The following is a 17,554-nucleotide window of genomic DNA, read 5'->3' as shown; positions in this document are numbered from 1 at the left end:
TCTTATAGTCATTAACTGAATCAGCCATCACAACATCACCCGGCAGTGCATTCCACAACCTCACTGTCCTGACTGTGAAGAACCCTCTACGTTGCTTCAAATGAAAGTTCTTTTCTTCTAGTCTAAAGGGGTGGCCTCTGGTACGGTGATCCACTTTATGGGTAAAAAGGTCCCCTGCCATTTGTCTATAATGTCCTCTAATGTACTTGTAAAGTGTAATCATGTCCCCTCGCAAGCGCCTTTTTTCCAGAGAAAACAACCCCAACCTTGACAGTCTACCCTCATAATTTAAGTCTTCCGTCCCTCTAACCAATTTAGTTGCACTTAGACTCTGCACTCTCTCCAGCTCATTTATATCCCTCTTAAGGACTGGAGTCCAAAACTGAACTGCCTACTCCAGATGAGGCCTCACCAGGGACCTATAAAGAGGCATAATTATGTTTTCATCCCTTGAGTTAATGCCCTTTTTTATGCAAGACAGAACTTTATTTGCTTTAGTAGTCACAGAATGACACTGCCCAGAATTAGACAACGTGTTATCTACAAAGACCCCTAGATCCTTTTCATTTAAGGAAACTCCCAACACATTGCTATTTAGTGTATAACTTGCATTTATATTATTTTTGCCAAAGTGCATAACCTGCATTTATCAACGTTGAACCTCATTTTCCAGTTTGCTGCCCAGTTTTCCAGTTTAGACAGATCACTTTGCAAAGTGGCAGCATCCTGCATGGAACCTATAGTTCTGCACAATTTAGTATCATCTGCAAAAATAGAAACAGTACTTTCAATGCCCACCTCCAGGTCATTAATAAACAAGTTGAAAAGCAAGGGACCTAGTACAGAGCCCTGCGGTACTCCACTAAAAACACTGGTCCAATTAGAAAATTGGGGGGGTCCAAACTGCAGGGACTGCTAAATGCTGGTATTTGGGCAGAGCAGGGGAAGGTTTGGGAGAGTCCAGGCAGGCATTATAATTCATTAGAGCGTAACCCTGGCCAAACTCAGTTGGTGGGAGCATGGCACATCAGCAGATGAGAAAGTGAAGCCTCCTCTTCAGTTCCAACATGTCTGCCTCTTAAGCTGGCCATAGAGGCAAAGATATGATCGTACGAATCGTGGATTTGTACGATTTTCGGACCGTGTGTGGAGAGTCCCGACATTTTTCGTCCGGCGGAGATCGGTCGTTTGGTCGATCGGACAGGTTAGAAGATTTCTGTCGGCTGCCGATAATATTTCTGCATGTATTGCCGATCATACGATTTTCAGTGGGAGACTGTCACCAGCTTTGTCGGACATAATTTTTGTACGATTGCTGTCAGGGGCAGAACATCGGCTGATCTGTTCTTTTCTACTTTATTTGATTGGAATGGTTAGTGGCAGGTCGGGAGATGGGGAAGTCAACGTACGATCGGATCTTTGCGTCTGTGGCCAGCTTTATTGTCAGCCCAAATGAAGAGAAACACATGTGGCCGCCCCGTGTGTCACAATCCCTTCCTCCTGCCCACAGCCAGGGTACAGCTACCTCACACAGCACTGGTACACTTGTTGCATTTGTGTAGTCTCTGCACTCACACTCACACCTAAGCGCCACAAAGTCATTCAAAAGTGGAACAACAACTGCAAACAATGAAAAGGTTTAGAACGTTCAGAGGCGTGAGCCACATCTTTTTATTATCCGTATGATTTATATGTAACGAAGTGGCACAAAGCCCTCGATACAGAGCAGGAGGAATTAATTTTCAGAGGAATCCCTGAGGCCGGCAGTTCTCCTGGCAGGGATTCCCGGGCAGCCCTCCCTCAGGACTGCGTGTCCCCTCAGCCCTCTGCAAACTGTCTGACTTGGAGTCTGAGGTGGGCGTGGCGGTGTGACGTAAAGAGGGAGGAGACCCGGTGCTCCCTTGCATCCCGGGCTGCTGCTTCTCGCTTACACGTTCTGTGAGGTTTTGGGGGAGGGAGCTGTGAGGGCAGGAGGGATTCCACATAACGGGAGTTAACGGGGGACATGCACAGCGGGAATGTGAAGATTTATCCTGAGAAAGTGCATCATATTCTGGGTAAGTGCTGCAGCCTTCGCATTCTGTTTGTGCTTCATTCATTTCCATTCCATCCTTTACTCTTCTTTCCCTTCCCGAGGCAATTACACTATGAGCTGCACTATGAGCTGCGCTCTGGCTCGGACCCTCTTACTTCCATTCTACAATGGCTCTCGGGGGATGCTGGGAGTTGTAGTATAGTGATAACTGGAGAAGCACAGCATTAGCGGTGGGGAATCTCTGATTATTGCATGATTGCTGTTATTGCATGGGAACCCCTAACTCGTGACACTACACAGGGTTAGTTAACTGTATGCACTCCACTGATACTGATCATCTTGTATCATGACTAGTGACTGCATTGCCTGATCATCACTCTCATCTTCATGCAAGTCTTGGAAAGAGTAAATCAGTTTATGTTGTATGCAGAGATTTCCTTGCCTGACTCTCCCATCTCCTGCCTTCATGGATAATATAACAGAAGCCTCCAAATTGCTCCACATTAGATGCACTTTTCGTTTTGCCCACTAGGGGCAGTAGCCCAGCAGCTGCCTGTGATCCATATGAAAAGCCTTTGATGTGAGTGGGAGCAGGATTGGCTTTTCTCACTACCTTCCTACAGAGTAATGAATGGGCCGCGGGCCTTGCTCCCCCTTGTGTGTCCCTGCAGCTGTTTGTCAGTCCCACCATGACATAGTGAATGAGTTAACTAGAGCAGGGACTATAATGGAACTGCAGGGGAGTCCGGACCACCCAGTGTAATGAGGGGGGAAACAGAAAAGCAGTTTCAGTCTGACACTGACAGTGGGGGGCACTGGTGTCAGCAGAATATTATTCCTGACCCTCATTATCAAAGCTAAAATAAACAGGTCCCACTTTAAGAACTTAAAGAGGTTGTTCACCTTTGAGATAGCTTTTAGTATGATGTAGAGCAGGGATCCCCAACCTTTTGAACCCATGAGCAACATTCAGAAGTGAAAGAAGTTGGGGAGCAACACCAGCATGAAAAATGTTCTTGGAGTGCCAAATAAGTGCTGTGATTGGCCATTTAGTAGCCCCTATGTGGACTGTCAACCTACATTGAGGCTGTGTTTGACAGTGCACCTGATTTTTATACAACCAAAACTTGCCTCAAGCCTGGAATTCAAAAATAAGCACCTGCTTTGAGGCCACTGGGAGCAACATCCAAGGGGTTGGTGAGTAACATGTTGCTCATGAGCTACTGGTTGGGGACCACTGATGTAGATAGTGATATACTGAAACCATTTGCAATTGGTTTTAATTTTTTATTATTGAAGGTTTTTTGAGTTATTTAGCTTTTTATTCAGCAGCACTTCAATTTGCATCTTAAGAAATCTGATAACTAGGGTCCAAATTACCCTAGCAACAATGCATTGATTGGAATAAGAGACTGGATTATGAATAGGAGATGGGCTGAATAGAAGGATCGGTAATAAAAAGTAACAATACATTTGTAGCCTTAGGGCTGGGGCACACGGACAGATTCTGGGAGATTTAGTCGTCTGGCAAATAATCACCTCTTTTTCGGGACGACAATCTCCCCGAACTGCCTTCCACCTGCCTTCCGCCTGCTAAAACGAAAAATTGCCTGCGGCAATGCACTCGCGCCTCTTCGGTTTCCGAAGTCGCCCGAAGTTTCCTCATGAGGCAACTTTGGCAATCGAAGCGACGCGAGTGCCATTGCGCTGGCGTTTTCTCATTATAGCAGGGGGAGGCAGTTTGGGGAGATTGTCGCCCCGCAGAAGAGGTGATTAGTTGCAAGGCAACTAAATCTCTCCAAATCTGCCCGTGTACCCCTGCCCTTACAGAGCATTTGTTTTTTAGAAGGGAGTCGGCAACGGCAATTTGAAAGCTGCAAAGAGTCAGAAGAAAAAGGCAAATAACTATGAAACTATAAAAAATAAATAATGAAAACCAATTGATAAATTGCTTAGAATTGCCCATTTTATAGTATAATAAAAGTTAAATTAAAGGTGAACCACCCCTTTAATGTACTTTACATTACTGATGGACTGCTCATTACTGTTCCAGTTAGTCCTAAAACATATCTGGGCCCTTGTGCACCTGAACTACACTTCTTATGCTGACCTCTAAACTCCTAAACTGAAGCCACTCGCCTTCTGTTATTTTTGGCTCCCTAGTAAAAATTTGGACGGCTGCGTAACTGTCCCATTAGTATATATATATATATATATATATATATATATATATATATATATATATATATATTATACAAGTGTTTAGATACATTTTTCATATCTTAGAATCCCATGATTTTGCACCGTCCAGACATGGAATCTGCATTGATTTTAATATGACAGCAGGCTTTCCTCTCCCGACACTGTGTCTCATTTTATATGTGTTTCCCCATTTGGAATCCCCTAAATTCACTTGAATTTCACAATCAATAAATGGCACCCTGACAAGAGGTTGGCTGCACTGGGAGTAATATAGTGAAAGGGAAATCTGTCACATTCTAATACATAACCGATGTCCCCAGCTCCAGCAGGGAGGCTGCTTCCATAAAACAGATTTCTGTCACAGAGGCACAGCTTGAATTGCTTAAAAGGGATATTTGTGCTGCCAAAATGTTAAATATATATAAAATATGTTTGTTGTTGGGTTTTCTTTGTGTTTATTTTTTATTTTTTTTTATAATTATAAGCACTTTGTGCCTGGAGTGTACCCAACCTGGTGAAACTTTCCTGCCATAAGCTTCATTAGTCTGGTGGCTTGCCTGTTGAGCCCCTAGTCTATTGTTTGTTTTTCATTAGTTTAAATATGTAAACTCTGTCAGTGTATTCTGAATGTGCAAGTGCAGCTGGATACCAAGCATGTTGCCTAGAATTGCTTAGTAAACACACACAATCACCCTCCACTGCCCCGTCTGAGGATAACTTAACGGATCTGGCAAAAGCAAGAAAAAAAAAACACAATGGGAAAAATGTCCTAGATTATTCAATTGCCCTAGAACTGGGCTGCCCCACTTCAGGCCAATGGGTCAGATGTTAGAGTTTTTCAAGGGACCCAGACTGCCCCTTTGGATACAAGCTGACCCACTATATGGCAATAGTTGGCTGATAATACGATTTCTTTGGTGTGTGTCAGTCCATTGCACTGTGTGGCACCAAATGTTTACTCATCTCTGTGGGTCTGATTCCATGGATCCTTAAGCTGGCCATACACGATAGTCGAGAGCTTATTGGCCCATGTGTGGGGCCCTCCGACAGGCTTCCCCGATCAATATCTTGCCAAGAGTTGACCAGATATCGATCGTGCAGGGGTAAAAATCCATTTGGATCGCAGACCACATCTGTTCATTGACCGCCTGTATGATCCAATCATAGGGCCCACGATCGGATCAGCCCAATATCGCCCACCTCAAATTGGGCATATCGGGGAGAGATCCGCTCTTTGCCATTAGATCACATATGGGCTAAAGGTGGACAGACACGGAGATATCTGCTCGTTTGGTCATGTCGCTAAACGAGCGGACCTTGAGATGGGCAATATCGGGCTGATCCGATCGGATCCTAACGAATGGGAATGGGCGGTTGGATCGCGGGACCGCATCAACGAACAGATGCGACCGTCGGGGGGGCCCATACATGGGCCAATAAGCTGCTGACTCGGTCTGTCGGCAGCTTTTATCGGCCCGTGTACGGCCACCTTTATGCTCCAATCCAGTTATTCCCCAACCAGTGGCTTGTGAGCAACATATTGCTCACCAACTCCTTGGATGTTGCTCCCAGTGGCCTCAACGTAGGTGCTTATTTTTGAATTTCTGGCTTGGAGGCAAGTTTTGGTTGCTTTAAAACCAGGTGTGCTGCCAAACAGGGTCTCCTGTAGGCCACATAGGGACTACCAATTGCCAATTACAGTCCTTATTGGACATCCCCAGGAACCTTTTGCATGCTTGTGTTTCTCCTCAATTCTTAACATTTTAATGACGCTCAATGTTTTAAAAAGTTGGGGATCTCTGCTCTATTCACTATAGATGGAAGTTTTCAGACATCTGGGAAATAGGCAAAGATGCAGCAAAAGGGGAACCCAATTTTTTTCCCAGCGGGGTAGATGTCCCAGCCAATCAAAGGTCTGATGTAGAATCACTAAAGTGTCCATACACGCACATGTATTTTGTTTCTTACTATATTTGGTGTGTGTATGGAGGAAGACAAGCTGAGCGATAACGGCAACAGACTTTGATAATGATGGGCTCGTCAATCGGAAGAAGGTAGAATTCTATTGTTTCTATCTGTATATCTGACTATTCATGTCCAAATGTTTGTACTGAAAACAAATTATGTTTCCTGCGACCAATGGCTGCAGGAAAGATAATAATTGTTACATGTATGGCCACCTTAAGACTTGGGCCTGACAGGGGGCAAGTCCTTTTGCTGAAAACCAAAGAATGATTTCAGCCCCTCACAGCAAGCAGTATGCTCCTTCCCCCCCCCCACATCTGGAACCCTAGTGTTGGCTCAGGTGTGAACATATTCAGCGGATTTCATTTCACAATAAAAATTCGCCAAGAGTGTTTGCGCCGGATTTGACACTTTCGGATGCCATAGAAGAAGAGGATACTGCTCGTGTTGAGGGCCCTAGCCTAATAGTGCACAGTCTGCCTAGAATTACTGGTGCCCAGTATTGCAACATGAGTACCACCAGCAACTTCCACCAATGCAAAAGTATTTTTTCATGTTTTCTGTTGGAACCAGGGGACACCATTTGTACACTGTCGTTCTATGACTTCTAGAAAACGATATTTATTACAATTAAATTATTCCAGGGCTAGAGTTCCCTCCTTGTCCCTGTAAAACAGACACAAAAACCCATTTCTGCACAATTAATTTAGAAGCACAGTTCAGAGCCGTGGATAAACTGAAGCACTTAGCTGCATGCTCCTTAATGAAGTGTTAATTAGCCATGCACTTTATAGGTTTGATATGTGTGTCCTCCTTTAAATAGTTGGGGTGGACATTTTTGCATTAAATGCAATAGTGGCAGCTTATGACAACCCACCTAGGATCTGTAGTTTGGGAACAGTAGTAATTTGGGAATGGCCTCACCCCATTCATTCATTACATAATGAAAATAACTCATTCCACCCAAACACCCCAAGGAAAGTATGAATAATGAACTCCCTTAGAGTAAGGGCACAAGGGGAGATTCGGGGAGATTAGTTGCCTCATGAGGAAACTTTGGGCAACGAAGCGCCACGCGTGCCATCCCACTGGCGATTATTAATTAAAACGGGAAGGTAGGGGAAGGCAGTTTGGGGAGATTGTCGCCCCGTAGAAGAGGCGAATCTCCCCGAATCTGCATGTGTCTCCTTACTAGGGATGGGCGAATTTGACCCGTTTGCCAAAAATTTGTCGCTGATGCCCATTAAAGTCTATGGGCGACAAAAAAATGTTGTCGCACGGCAAAATTTTTTTGACGCGTGTCTTTTTATTTTGACGCACAACGCCATGCAAGTCTATGGGCGTCATTTTTTGGCGAAACAAGGCGAAAAAATTCGCCCATCCCTACTCCTTACCCTTAGGGTGGTGGCACACAGGGAGATTTAGTCGCCTGTGATAAATCTTCGCTACTGAGGGCTACTAATCTCCACCAGCGTTGCTTTGTTTTTCCAAAGTCATCTGAAGTTTCCTTGTGAGTCGACATTCTTGCCGGTGGGAAGGCATTTCAGGGAGATTAGCCTCCCCATGTGCCACCACCCTTATGTTATAAAAGAAAAGTATCCCAATCATAGCTGTGCTGGTACTGAGGGGAAAAAGCACGGATTAATTTTTCCTGTAGACTGGCAGAAATCCATTGATTAAAAGATGTCTCCTGTATTATTCCCAGCTTGGTGGAGCCTGGCCCATGCAGATGCAGAATAAGTGTTGTCCCTGGCATAAATGCTCCGCTCGTGTGCGCACGTAATGTGACCACTAAACACAAGGTTGGACTATGCTGCCCGGTTCACTTTAATCTTTGTCCAAGTGACATTCTGGTATTCCATGTGCCCTGTTCTACTGCTTTGGAACACTTTCTTTCTTCTTATTTAAAAAAAAAAAAAAAAAATTCATAGTGCTCATTTACATAGAAATCATACAAGGCAATGCTAGTTCCCGTTTGCTTTGCATACATATTTCCATAGGACACTATCTGTAGTGGCTTTAGAAAACCTGCACAAGCAAAGTGGCAGCTCTAGCTTATGATTGTGAATGAGGAATAAAGTAGAATTCTACTTTACACAGCAGGACTATACAAAACACCAGAAATCTGTCACTCCTAAGCACGAGGTGCTTCTGAGAGAGCCTTGTACCAGAGCTCACACTTTGTTCAGTTGTGTCCCTGATTATTTGTTTAGGACCTGGTTAATGGGGTTGCTCACCTTTACTTTAGCTTTAGTATGTTGAACCTATTCTAAACAACCTTGTTTTGGGTCTATATTATTTATATTGCATGTTTTTTAAACTATTGGCATTACTAATCGAGCCTGCAACAATGGTTGTTGGGTGGGTCACTGACTCTGCCAACAAAAAAACAGATTAACGGTGGGGGTTTAATTTTATTATAAGAGCCCATACATATGGGCTTCAGAGTATATTCCCGTGCTGTGGCTTTTTGATGTGTTCCTCCACACGAGAATATAGAGATTAATAAAGACCATTTTTATGTGGGAAATATATCCAAATATCAGTTTATCTTAGACTGCTGCTGTATACATCATACTAAAAGATAGTTTTTTGGTAAACTACCCCTTTAATTTTAGTCTATTAAGCTTTTAGGTTACCTGCTCACAAGTTTCTTTGATATTTAGTAAGCTGCTCTCCTTTAAGTAGTGCTTGGTTTTTTGTTTTTTTTTACGCAGCTGGAAGTTAAGCGTGGCGCACAGATGCAGCACAGTTGATAGCCCCAATGTGGGAATTACTTTGAACCAAATATTCCTGGGAAGGAGATCCCATTGAGCATGCCGGGGCCGAGTGTTTGTTATTTAGCATGCTCCTAGCTAGAGTAGCACATTTTGAGGAGGAAACTCTGGGTTTATAAAGCAAACACATGGTCTGGCAGACCTCCAGCCCACCAACCTGAACTATACAAACACACAGTTGTACAAACACTGGCTAATAGGCTGACTGGGAAAGTCATAATGTATTTTGTACCTGATCCTACTTCCAGAATCCGAGGTAACAAATAAATTGCAACATTGTCTCAGTTTTTATGCTACAGTGTAGCCACTGGCTTTAGAATTGTATCTGAATGTTCTCCTGCACTGTTCTCCTGACTGTTTGCAGAAGGGAATATAGGGTGTGGTAGGGCCTGTGTGTCCTTCAAACGTCCGCTTAGTGCATCTCCCATTACTGTGGCAGAAATGCTGCTAAGTGGGGCAGGCATTAAGCTAATCCATTCCCGCACAACTATTTATTTTTTATATAGGAAGTTCTAAGTGTAAGGTATCAGACAACGCTGGTGGTCAGCGCTTTAGCTGTTTCTAAAATCCCATTAAAAATAAATGCTCTCTAAACTGAGATGATAAACAAACACGCCTTTCTTAAAGGCACTTGAAACACTCATTCCCAGCTTAATTGTGTCAAGTACAGGGGAAAGAGCATGCAAGCAATAATACAAAATGAGGGGAAATTTAAAATCAGGGGATGTAAAATGGGGGTTCTACTGTAGTATGTTCTGCCTCAGTACTCCGTATGAGTTAAAGTTTCTGATTGTCCCCAATAGCAGAAGATCTCACCCTACCTGCTAGGCCATGCCCATAAACTATTTCATTGTGTAGGACAGAAGCTTTATACTGGGCACATTGGTATAATCCAGGTTCATGTGAAGGGCCTAATTCTGGTCACTAAGGGACAGATTATCAAGGGTCGAACAGTAAATTAGAATTTTTAAGTGTCAAAATTCACACATTTTATCACACCTCAACCATGGAAACAGTCCTAATTTGAATATTCGCCACCAAAACCTGCTGAGTTCATTTACAAGTCAATGGCAGAGGTCCGTTGAGCCATTTAGAGATATATAATAGCCTTCCTGACATTCAAGTTTTTTTTTTTTTCGGTAGAAAAACTCGATTTGTACATATTGGATACAATTTGAATATGATTCAAATATTCGGGTCGGAACCATTCGTTATTTTATTATTTGAATATTAGACACTATTTTTTTCTTAAATAACCTCCCAGTCGAATTGTGAGTATATTCAAATTAAAAATAATTCACATGAATTCAAAATTCAACCTTTAATAAATGGACCTCCAAATGTACAGTAAAGTGTAGTTTGGCTATTATCTTCTAGTCTGCTGATTTACAGCACATGCTGTGGGCTGCTGTCAATTATCTGAGCTTAGGGACCGACTCTCAATATATACAGTATATGTAGAATATAAAATTCATGATACAAAGCTGATTGGCAGTGAGTTCATATCACCTTCCAGCACAGATTCTACAATAAGAAGTCGTGGGCCATTACTGTTCTAGGTTGCTGACCTTTTGGTCTGGAACAGTAGGTTCAGTATATGAAACAGATCATTACTAGCCATATCCATTTTTATGGTTTAGTTAGGGTTGCCTCCTGTCCGGTTTTGACCGGGCTATCCGGGTCAAAACTTCCTGCCCGGTTTTCCTTATTTGATGGTGCGGCCCGGTTGGGGGATCGGGATTTGGTTGCCGGGGCCCAATAGGTTTTTTCCCAGTATCCCACCGGCCCAGTCCAACCCTATGTATAGATTATGGGAACACTTTTGCCATCTTGTCAGGGAATTCTAATACAACAGGATGATTGGTGTGTTATAAGGAGGCTTGTGGCCAGACAGTCTGAGACATGCGCGCTGGAGTGCCGTTTTGCGCATGCGCGCTGGAGCGCAGTTTCGTGCATGCGCAGTTTCACGCGCACTGAGCCGGCGCCGTGGCCCGCCAGGTTGCCTAGGGCGTCTGGCAGGGTTGGCCCGGCTCTGCCTAACAGGACTGTTAATGCCAGCTGAGCTATGAAGCATGTGTCATTTCTGTTTTGGTATTCGATCTCCCAGCATCATCCATAAGGTCTACAGCAAATATGGCAATGATCGGCGGACTACAGCTAAAAAATGCCTTTGGCATCGCACTTCCAATGTAGCCCTATGGCTATAAGGGCTGTTTTGAGCATTTATGCTTGAGCACATCGGCAGTCAAAAAGTCTGGCAACAGCTGGAAAGAAAGGAATTTCAGTTTCAAAATGTCAGCAGAGCACTTTCTTTTCTTTAATGATGGCTTCTTGCACTTCTGAAGCAGCTCTTGCACAAAAGGAAACAATATTTTTAGATTTCCTCACATCTTCTGCCATCAGACATCAGTGCAACCAACACCCAGCCTATGCATATGAGCTCTCAGGAAGCCACAAACAACTTGGCCTGAGATGTCTGAGCTGCTGCCAATGCTGCTTACGTTGAACTACAGGCATGCTGGGAGTTGTAGTTCAACAGTAGCAGGAGGCCTACAGCTTGTAGGTCTGTTGTGGCCTTGTGTATAATGATGCTGTGGTCTGTTCTTGAATTGGCAGCAATGCTACCTAAAACAAACGAGTGATATAAGAGTGATATAAATTGGGCATATACAGCCAGATTTTCTAGCCATAATCTCATGTGGGTTAGCCACCCATTCAGCCAATAAAGGCTGCTGAATTAATGGTTATTCGTGCATGTATGGATGCCTCCCAATGGCTGGTTGATTTATGTCTGCATGGAAATCTTTTAGGTATATTTTAAGCATCTGCATATCAATTGGGTCCTCTTTTGAAATCCGGTTTCCTTAAAGGAGTTGTTCACCTTTAAGTTAACTTTTAGTATGATGTAAAGAGTCCTATTCTGAGACAATTTGCAATTGCTTTTAATTTTTTTATCATTTGTGTTTTTTTTTAATTATTTCATTTTTAATTTAGCAGCTCTCCAGTTTGCAATTTCAGCAATCAAGTTGCTAGAGCCCAAATCACCAAGCAACCATGCACTGATTTCAATGAGAGACTGGAATATGAATAGGAGAGGGTCTGAATAGAAAGATCAAGAATAAAAAGTAGAGTCAAAACTATAAGAAAAAAAATGAAGGCCAATTGACAATAATAAAAGTTAACTTAAACATGAACCACCCCTTCAAGCTGCCATTTTGATCTGATCATTGGCCCTGAGGCCAAGCGATCAGATCACCCTATTCATTTGGTGAGGTTGTTGTGCCCAAAGGCTCTGTAAACTTTATTATATAAAATCTAGTACAGGTATGGGACCTGTTATCCAGAATGCTCAGGACCTGGGGTTTTCTGGATAACAGATTTTTCCGTAATATGCATCTTCATACCTTAAGTCTACTAGAAAATCAGTAAACATTAAATAAACCCAATAGGCTGGTTTTGCTTCCAATAAGGATTAATTCTATCTTAGTTTGGATCAAGTACAAGCTACTGTTTTATTATTACAGAGAAAAGGAAAATCATTTTTATATATTTGGATAAAATGGAGTCTATGGGAGACAGCCTTTTGGTAACTTGGAGGTTTCTGGATAATGGGTTTCTGGATAATGGGTTTCTGGATAACAGATCCCATATCTGTATCTTTTACTACTTCCTCCCCCCCCCAAAATATTTTGGATATTTGATATTGTCCATATTGGCCATTTTAGTCTCAGCATTTCACTTGGGGTGTTGCAGATCTGGATGTGTATTTGAACCTTTTAGGGAAAAAGATGCAGTGTGAGACGAGTGTTCCTCATTCAGATAGAAAACGGAACCTGGTTAGGCTGATATGGGCTAAAATGAGCCAAAAAAGCCCTTTACAAACAATTACATGCAAAGTGAAGCCTTCTGAAATCAGAAGGTATTTACTTTTCTCATGGCCATACACACAGCACTGGCTAAATACCAAAAATGATAGTTTAATTCTCCCATAAGGCATCATAGGCGGAGACATGCAAATCACTTGTTTATGTTCCTCATTCAGTAAGGACTACATAGTTACATAGTTACATAGTTAAATTGGGTTGAAAAAAGACAAAGTCCATCAAGTTCAACCCCTCCAAATGAAAACCCAGCATCCATACACACACTCCTCCCTAGTTTCACATAAATTCTATATACCCATATCTATACTAACTATAGAATTTAGTATCACAATAGCCTTTGATATTATGTCTGTCCAAAAAATCATCCAAGGACTAGATGAAGTCCTACTCCATGCATGCAGTCTGCTCCATCTGTCTTTACTTTATCTGTTTTCCTGAGCCCCTGCTATGCGTCATTTTGCTTGTGATGTCAACACCAGCTCACTTATTGTTGATAGAGACCCATCCTCGGCTTGGGGAGAGATGCTAATTCTGCATTTTTTTTAAAGGGTAACTAATGTTAAAATAGCACTGCTTATATAATGTTTCAGTCTAGAAATATGGGCCAGGTCCCAGATATTGTCTTGAAAATATCACATTTTCCATGGCAAATCCATATTGGGGCAATGACTCGTTTAGATTATACTCTCTTATGTTCAGCCACACCAATACCTTATATTTTTGCAAGGACAGGAGATAGACCTGTTTTCTAGAATGCTCAGGACCTGGGGGTTTTCCGGGTAATGGATCTTTCTGCAATTTGGATCTTCATACCTTAAGTCTACTAGAAAATCATGTAAACGTTAAATAAACCCAATAGGCTGATTTTGCTTCCAATAAAGATTAATTATATCTTAGTTGGGATCAAGTACAAGTTACTGTTTTATTATTACAGAGAAAAAAGAAATCATTTTCTAAAATTTGGATTATTTGATTATAATGGAGTCTATGAGCGACATCCAATCCTTAATATGGAACTTTCTGGATAACGGGTTTCTTGTTCACAGATTCCATACCTGTACTAGAATATAAATAGGAGGGCCTGAATAGGAAGACGAGTAATAAAAGTTAGCAATAACAATACATTTGTAGCCTTACACAGCATTTGGTTTTAGATGGGGTCAGTGACCCCCATTTGAAAGCTGGAAAGAGTTAGAAGAAGAAGACAAATAAGTAAGACTGTAAAAAATCTATATTGAAGTCCAATTAAAAGATCCAAATTACATAAAGATCTGTTTTCCGGCAAAACCTAGGTCCCGAGCATACTGGATAACCAGTCCCATACTTGTATTGAAATCAATTCATGGTTGCTAGGGTTATTTGGACCCATTTTGGACACACGTTGATACGTCGGATTTTTGCAAATCACGCAAAATTGGCAGAACACGGGGAAATGTGTTAAATGAACAGGAGACCAGTCTAATATCTAGAAACTCCAGATAAAATCGGGGAGTTGACAGCTCTGCTTTAAGTATGTTATTGCATGCCCTATTTCCAGCAACTTTGCTGTTGGTTTTCATTATTATTTTTTTTAATAGTTCATGAACAATTTGCATTTCTCTTTTGACTTCTCGGCTTTCAAATAGAGGGGGGTGGGGGCTAAACATAAAAAATAAAGGCCAGTTGCAAGTTGTGTCTGAATATCAATGTCTACATCATATTAAAAGTTAATTCAAAGGGGAAATACTCCTTTAAGGTTATTAAGGTCATAGGCTTTATATACACACATTACATGTACCTGTTCCACACAGGCGTAATCTTTTCTGGAGATATAGCTTTGCTCTACCAGCATGATCTTTGCTTCTATAAGTTAATTCAGGCTAAAAGCTGTTAAACCAAGCATTAATGGGTTCTCTGTAGCCCTGTTGGAATCCACAAAGTTAACGGCAGTAAATGCTCTGGGCAGATTATTATTCTGTGGTCTATTGTCTCATATATACTACAGGCTTTATTTTTAACTGCAGATACGATAAGAACTTGGACAATACCCATTCTTTATGGGCTGAAGGCTGGAGTTTGCCTCCCACTGAACAGCGTTCATTATATCATGCAGCTTTATTTGGGTCTGGTCCTTCTAGCATAAATAGTCTTGGGTTTAAAGGGCTTGTTCATGTTTAAGTTAACTTTTAGCATATCATAGAACAGCTACTTGTAAGAAACTTTTCAATTGACCTTCATTCTTTCTTATTTACAGTTTTTTAATTATTTGCTGCCTTCTAACTTTACAACTTTCCATTGGGAGTCACTGACACCATCTTAAAAGTAATGCTCTTTAAGGCAGTGTCTGAATAGGATACAATTCCATTCAGCAAGTGTTTCAGCCAAGGCCACTTGTCAAGCAATCATTTTATATCAAAATATGTATAAGGCCGATGGATGGCAGAACAGTAAGTACCCTTTTCTTTCACCTGAGGATGTAAGGTGATCATTGATTTTACCTTGTATGTAATAAAGGTGGATTCCCTTATTTGCCCTTCCTTTGGCAGCTGACACTCGAGGAGATTAGACGCCCTGTGATTAACCTCCCCTAGCACGGGCGACTAAAGGTGTCCATACACGGGGCGATAAAAGCTGCCGACAGACCGTGTCGGCAACTTATTGGCCCGTGTATGGGGCCACCCGACGGGCTTCACCGATCGAGATCTGGCCAAAAGTCGGCCAGATCTCGATCAGATGGGACAAAAAATCCCCCTAGGGCCCACGATCGGATCAGCCCGATATTGCCCACCTCAAGGTGGGCATATCGGAGAGAGATCCGCTCATTTGACGACATTGCCAAACAAGCGGATGTCTCAGTGTATGGGCACCTTAATCTTCTCTGAATTCTTTTTCCACGGGCAATGAAGTGAATAGCGGGTGGGGAAAAACATACATATCGCTTTGGCTTTCCAAAGTTGCCTTGTGAAGAAGCTTTGGGTGATTTTGCAGCCTCGGTGGAGATTAGTAGCTGCACTAGAGGATATTAATCATGGGGCAACTGATCTCCTTGTCTGTCATGGCCCATTGGCTTACCTTATTTTTCAGTTAGCCTAAGCTTGCCATGGGTGTTTCATGCTTTCCAACCCTTGCTTTTCTTGCTGTTTAACTAGGGTGTGTAGTATAATTAAATATGAACAATGCAATATCAGAAATTTTAGTTGGTGTAAATCGTTGTAGAGCATGCAGAATTATATTTTAGGCTGGACGTCCCCAACCTTTTTAACCAGTGTGCCACATTCAGATTTAAAAAGAGTTGGGGAGCAGCACAAGCAAGAAAAATGTTCCTGAGTGGTGCAAAAGTAAGGCCTGTTATTGACTTTTGGTAACCCCTATGTGGACTGGTAGCCTACAGGAGGCTCTGTTTGACAGTAAACCTGGTTTTATGCAACTGAAACTTGTCTCCAAGCCTGAAATTCAAAAATAAGCACCTGCTTTTAGGCCACTGTGCAACTGTTGGGTCTGGACCTCGGTGAGAGACCTTTCCAATGATACAGCCAAGGCCCTTATCAATGTTGCAATCAGAGAAGGAAGTTTATTGAGATACAGAATACAAGCATTCAGTAGCTCGGGTGAGAACGTTCTGCCAGTCTCGACCTGTGCACATATATTTATTAGGTAACGTGTTATAATGCAAAAGCATTGTGTTATACATGATTGGCTAAAATATTACTTGCAAATTATACGTGATGATGCTAAGCAAAATATTCTTATATGGGCATAAGCTTTATACTTGGTACAGTTGTCTGTTATCTGACCACAAGCAATTTCTTAATAGCCAGCTAGCTAGGCTTTTTTAAGTCATATTTGCACGTAGCTATATTAGATGAAAAACATGTTTACTGTTTCGAACATTTATATGTAGCATATACAGAATGGATAAGATATATGAACCAGGGTTCAAAGGTCATTAAGGCCTTAGGCTAGTTTGGATTCATCACAACTTCCATGGGGTTAGTGAGTAACATGTTGCTCATGAGCCACTGGTTGGGGAACACTGTTTTAGGTAGTGGGGCTTTAAGTTTTCGTCCACATTTTAAGGAGAGTGTGTTGATCAATTGAACTTTTCAACCAAACTGGCTGACAAAAGCACACCAAAATATCGCCCAACCTTTAAATTTCACTTCTGAATATTGGTTGATTAGTTTTTTTTTAAGCGACCTGTGCGGTGATCAGCTTTGCTCGTTCATCTGCAGCTTAAAAATCAGTTTAACTCACTGCAAACACCACCACTCTTAATATAACTACATCTGGCTACTCAAAGGCATTTTTAAATTGACAATGGGATTCTTCAGAACTTATCTACAGTGTATCCTGTTCTGGAATTACTGCCCCCATGGCTACACAGCAGTTTGTTTATATAAACTATAGTAGTCTTTCTGAAGCACACCAGTTTCACCAGTGCAGGGTAACACACTACATTATATTATAATTCCTTTAAAACACTTTCAGGTTTTGATTTACTTTTCATTTAAGATTGGACGGTACAGCAGCTAATATGGCTAATGCATGGCCAACTTTAGTTGCAAACCTCAAAAATTCAAAAAAAGACAATCCAGTCTAAGAACCATAGTAGAGGAGGCTACTAAAGGAGATTAGACACAAGTAAGGGTGCATAAAGCAAGAGGTCCCGCTCCAAGCTTAGACCAGTACCGTCCAATTCTCTTTTAGTAGCT

The 17,554-nt window shown here is 42.0% G+C and overlaps 1 protein-coding gene across 2 annotated transcripts in view; it reads left to right on the top strand.

Annotated features, from left to right (window-relative positions):
* The first annotated feature begins 1,842 nt into the window (after positions 1–1,842).
* Positions 1,843–17,554, top strand: part of lhfpl2.L (LHFPL tetraspan subfamily member 2 L homeolog) — an 83,108-nt gene continuing 67,396 nt past the window's right edge. For both annotated transcript variants that reach the window (XM_018265477.2, XM_018265470.2), the window contains exon 1: positions 1,843–2,057. The gene's annotated coding sequence lies outside the window, so the exon portion shown is untranslated. The remainder of the gene's footprint in view (positions 2,058–17,554) is intronic.

Source organism: Xenopus laevis, chromosome 1L (genome assembly GCF_017654675.1).
Source record: "Xenopus laevis strain J_2021 chromosome 1L, Xenopus_laevis_v10.1, whole genome shotgun sequence".
Lineage (NCBI taxonomy): Eukaryota > Metazoa > Chordata > Amphibia > Anura > Pipidae > Xenopus > Xenopus laevis.
The sequence above is the reverse complement of the archived record's forward strand: the minus strand, read 5'-3'. Positions and strand labels throughout refer to the sequence as shown.